At 33.0% G+C, this 6,000-nt stretch overlaps 1 protein-coding gene across 3 annotated transcripts in view; it reads right to left on the minus strand.

Annotated features, from left to right (window-relative positions):
* Myo81F (unconventional myosin 81F) overlaps positions 1–6,000 on the minus strand; it is a 58,239-nt gene that overhangs the window by 46,761 nt on the left and 5,478 nt on the right. The window lies entirely within an intron of this gene.

Below are 6,000 nucleotides of genomic sequence, written 5' to 3' on the forward strand. Positions count from 1 at the left end.
GAATCCATTGAATAAATTAAAAAATTATCATTGGCGCAACGATAAGAATAATAACTTTTTTAAGCCTTGTAGAGAATAGTGTAAAAATACCAACAACGTACGGAGTAATGGAAAAATAATTAAAATATTTTAATCCACGGGTAAGAGAACGAATAACTTACAGTGTATATTTGAAGCCTTGATATCAATTAAACCAATACCAACACAAAATTATTTAAAATAAATCACTAGAGAAGATCGAACTTCTGTGCCACACTGCACTTTAATGATGAATACCAGCGTTGACGAATCAGCGACTGTCCTTAAAAGAGAAAGCGAGACAACGAAGTACACGATACATCGCTTCTCCTTCTCATATACATGTACACGCACACAATAACAAACCGGCATCCTTATCCCGAGCGTACTCTACAACTGTATACACTTTTCAAAAAGTACACTCTTCTTTAAATGATATTTTTAAGTGATAGTTAATATTATATACACATGTATATCCTCGTAAGCTACTGACTTTACGTCTCGATATGTTATTCATCAGAAAACTCATCTAATACCATATTGAACATTAACGTTTCTCATGAATTTTATATGGCATATTACTCCATCTATTACGACACACAATTTTTTTCTCGTGCGAGAGTTACGTTCGAGTAGTAATAATTTCTTTTATGAAGTCATTTGGCACGCGCCACAATAACTGGAAATTATTTCTTTCACAAAGCGAACGTACATACGAGTATTGAGGAAATGAGTATTTTAACCATTGTTTTATTAACACAAAACTTTTGCAGAGAAAGACTTTGGTAACAAGACAAGTCGTGACACAAAAATTAAATTAGTTAAAGGTTAGCCATTTTGGAACGCTCAGCCGATAAAAGCGGTTCTTAATTTAAGACTTCAGTTATTTATTCCGGCAGCTTTGACGCAACCACTAAATCAATGAATTGTGTGCGACTTGAACCCTTTAATTTCGTCTGCACATAAATATAAATACCTACACTGGGTCGGAGAAGTAGAAATTTATTAAAGTTTACTATCGATTTCGAACGTGTCCTTGTTTGTCAGTGTCGAAGCAGCGAACCGCGATAGTTTCTTGATCTTCTTAAATTATTAGTGTGGAAAGAGAAGAAAAGGAATGATTTATCAGGTGATTAACGACCCGTGAACGAGACACAAAAAAAAACGTAACGGACGACTCAAATCCCACGGTTACCTTCGAAAACAATCGTTAATCGCTTTCCACTCAATTACACGTTGATTTTCGTCAAAATTGTTCATGTGACAGATAAATTTTAATGCGTCAAAGTTATTATATCAATAAATATTTAATGTGTAAGAACTGAAAAAATCCTTTATCAAAGCGTTCCACATCCTGCGATAACGAAGTAAAACCACGACCTCGATAAACAATGCGTTCAAAATGCAACTTTTTCTCCACCTTGCAAATTAATGTCGAGTTTTTATAGAAAATTATGCTGTGATGTAACAACGACGAAAGTAAAGCGAAATCTCGACGCGCCATCGCTCGACAGTCACGTATAAATTGATTTAGGAAACGGAGTTCTTTGATCGCACCGCGTAAATTACATTAGAAGATAAAATAGAGCTGCGGAGATGAGAAAAATAAGTAATAGCCAAGGTCAATTCTGTGATACTTTCTTATTTTCATTATCTCATGGTATCATTTTTATACTTTTACTTTTTTATACAGACGCAAAATGAGACTCAATTAAAAAAAACGACCGTATAATGCAGGTCGCCATCTCAAAGTTATTAGGATGCGCGGATCCTGAAAGGCCTGGTCTATGACCGTTATGGTCCGAATTGCATCACGCCATAATTTCAACCACCCAGCTAATGGCATTATCTCTAATCAGATTAAAGATACATACATAAATAATTAAACTACAATGCGTCCGTCAACTGCGAGTATTTGGATGAAAATAAATCATTACTATATTGTTAAAAATCCGGATAGATATACTTATTGGTGTAATTAGGTTCCTAGCAGCAGATTAAATAAGTGCTTTTTAAAGCACACGCGTCGACGCGACTCGAGAGAATCATATCCCAGCATACCTTGTATGAATTTTGTGTGAAATAATAATGGAAATGAGAAACTTATTTTGAGCATTTTTTATTAAAAATGAGTCAGTTGAATTATTTGACAGCTTAATCAGAGAAGCATACTCAATAATACAGCGCACTAGCCAGAGACGTCATTTGGGGGAAAGAAAGGAGCATTCTCCCTCTCTTGCATTTGGCCAGAAAAATGCATGTCATTTACAGAAACTTTAAAAAAAATATTAAAAAAATATCCCTGAGTGGCGAACTTTTGTCCCCCCCCCTTCTAGAAAAAATATGAAATTTAATTATCCCTTAAAGAAAGTCTAAAAAACAGTCTCAGAAAATATTATTTAAAATATGAATTTTCAGTGAAATCATATCGGAATACATTTTCACCGGTAGATATATATTTTTACCAATGAAAATATAATTAATCTGGCAGGTGCTATTAAAATTATATGATTTAAACTTTTCAATTCGTAGTAATATATAGATTTACATATTTATCATTATTTATTTACATGCGATGTAAAAATGTTATTTGTCAGCGAATTTATATTTTCGCTAGTGAAGTTCAAATACATGTTTACCAGTATATATATATATATATATATTTTTATATAATTTAACTGATAGGCGCTAGTGAAATTATATGCTGCGCCAAAATGTCCATGAAATTCAATTTGACAGTAGCGAAACGTCCATTTGCTGTTTAAATCTACACGAAAGTTCTAAAACTAATTACAATTTTAAAACTTTCATTAGGTCAAATCCAAAATACAAACTGAGCCAATTTTACAGTTGCAAAACGTGCATTTGCTGTTCAAACTCTAATAACCTACACGAATTAACCAAATCGAACTTGACCGAATGAAATTTCTAAAGCTAATTATAGTTTTAGAACTTTTATTAGGTCAAGTTAAAAATACAAACTAAACAAACTCATCTCTCAGGGAAAAATAAGCGGAAAAAAAGTACAGAGAGATGACGTATTTCGCATATTGCTCTATAATCTATAGTTTAACTGCACTTCAATATTACACTATGTTTTAAAAATAGAATAGATATCCTTATCAATTATACTACAGACTTCGGATATGAGAGTATTGGTTAAGCTGTTAAAGTGTCGCATCTCACATATTGCTTTATATAATAGTTTGTCTGCATTTTGATATTACATTATGTTTTAAAAATATGATAGCTATCCTTACCGATATTATTATGGACTTAGGACTGATCGAAGTATATTTAAACCAAATTTTGGTCAATAGTAGAGCGCAAAAACAATTATCACTTCTCAGAAGGCAAAAATTCACGTCAAAAGCAATAAAATCGTGTCGGCGCCGTTGCAGTGGGAACGCTCGGTAACGAGCGTTCCCACTGCGACGGTGCCGACACGATTTTATTGCTTTTGACGTGGATTTTTGGCTTCTGAGAAGGGATAATTGTTTTTTGCGCTCTCCTATTGGTCAAAATTCGGTTTAGATATGCCGTATTCAATTCTCACTTATTGTAAGTCGCGATATTGTTAAAAAGCTTAATATGAATGTTAGATAATCGAGCGTTTCTACTGCGACTATGACGGCACTATTTAATTGAAATACTTTGAATCTCAATATAATGGAAATATTAAATAAACGACCACTGACTAGCCAACTTTTGCCCCCCTGGATAAAGCTGAAATGATATCCCTGGCACTTGCCGATTATACAAATAACACAATGTCTTCGAGCTAATCCTAACATCCTATAGATTTTATTGCATGTGTTTTATATGCTGAATTTTTTATTACTTAAGCTTTGGAATATAATAAAATTTCATAATCTCGCAAATTAATATCGATATATGAATTAACTAAAATAACACAATATTCCATATATAATCATAAAATAAAACATAAATAAAAATTAACAAACCGATTTTAACACGAATGAGCATCAATGAAGGATCTGAATATATTTTAATGGGGATCACTTCTGTATTGAAGATGACATGTTTTACGTTACGATCCATAACTCATGGATATTATATTTATATCTTGAATACCTGTCACCCGGACTAAATTTATGCTCATGATATTCGTTGAAATAAATTATATGAGTATCAAAATGCGCATTTAAAAAAAATCTTTCATTGTAACTTGACAGACGTAAGCCCAATATGTTACAACGGGGTAAATCCGTACCAACTGGATAAGTCAATCATGCATAATGAATTCCTACAAGTAAGTAAGTATTAACCACCAGACTAAAAATCAGTGATATCTATATTATTAATTATAAATTAATGTGTGTAATATAATTTATATGCAATATATGACACTGCAGTTGAGGCACATTTTTTATAAATACAAATTCGAGTGGCGCTGCCGGTGCACGGGCCCGCCACCTCTGAGTAACTAGTCTGGGACGTTACGGACTGCGCTATTTCGTCCTTTGAGACACATACGCGCTTATAATCTCATACAACTCGCTCATAAAGAGGTGACAATAACAACTATGTTTACAAAACATATAGTTATCCATCGTTAGCAGTTTGAAGGCATTTTTTTAAAATACCTATAGATTCATATGTTATTTATTAGTAGTTTCTGAAAAGGAATCAAGCAGCAGGTGCGAGGCGATGGACCCCAATGGCCGCGCTCTATAGTAGAAAAAACGCACGTTAAGTGAAACGGAACACAGTTTTAATTATCATGAACAATGTACATGGAAGCAAATCGCCGATCAAAATCTTATCGTTATTCACGATACGATGGTTATCGCGGTTTCGGTTTTGCGAGCTGCGAATTATTACTTAATCGGCGGATCTGAAATGCGGAAAGTGACGTTGATATTGTTTAATTAAAAAAATTCGCCACAGGCTCCGCTAATTGTTATCAAACGAAAGCATTCGTATAACGTAACATTTTCGCGTTTTAACTATTGTTTTAGATGAAGCAATTAAGAGAAAAAATGAAAGTGCACCAAATATTTTTGCACACCAATCTGTCGTCAATCTATGCCAAGATAAATTCAATGTTTTTACGATTGATTTGAAATTTTCAATCAAGAGTAATCCTCTTCTGAGTTGTAGTGAGATCAACATTTTATTAGATTTGGAAACATTGTCGATGAAAATTCAGACTTGCTAACAGGATCTCACAAAACTAATTAATTTGTTAGATTTAAGGAAGTATAAATATCTCCGGCGAACAAATGCATTAAGACAGGTACCGAAGCCCGAATTATAAATTCCACAGAATGACAACGTTACCAAATTTTACTATTTTTCGAATCCCTGTTACGCAGATAGTCTAATAAAATCTTTATAAGACAATAACAATAAATCTGGTTCCTCTCTGAATCATCGAGATTGGTCAGACGGTGGAGAACTGGATCGTTGGGCTTCTTCAAGTTATTAAGGGTATATAATTCAGAAAACTGTCGAACTGAATCACTTTCTTCAGCCTTTTAAATCAAAAATTCATTTCCTTCAGACATTTTAGTCTCGAACTCTATCCAGAACTAAAATTTCATCTCTGATTTGGAATAAACGCGTAAATTTAAAAACGCGTATTTGTAAAAATGTAAATAAAAAGAGAATAATCATATTTATGTGCAATGGAATAGAACTACAAAAATAAAAATTAAAAATTAAAAAAAAAAAAAAAAAAAATTGTCTTATGGGTTGCGTGACTGTAATTAGAGTCAAGGGTTAACTAAATATGAAGAAGGTGCTTCACATGAATTATTAAGATAAATTCTATTTATTATGCTGCCCTATAATTTTAACCCAGACTGTATATATAATATCGCATCGATCACCATAATTAATTATTGGTGAACCCGTTGACTTACGATTAACTGTATATTCGACACTGTATACGTTACGAGCTCTAATAATCACAAAACGCCTCTATAGGGTGCGAATCGATTTGTCTAGTTATTGGTA

This window comes from Plectrocnemia conspersa, unplaced genomic scaffold (assembly GCF_051122295.1).
Source record: "Plectrocnemia conspersa isolate PC_06_02 unplaced genomic scaffold, ASM5112229v1 ptg000009l, whole genome shotgun sequence".
In the NCBI taxonomy this organism is placed as follows: domain Eukaryota; kingdom Metazoa; phylum Arthropoda; class Insecta; order Trichoptera; family Polycentropodidae; genus Plectrocnemia; species Plectrocnemia conspersa.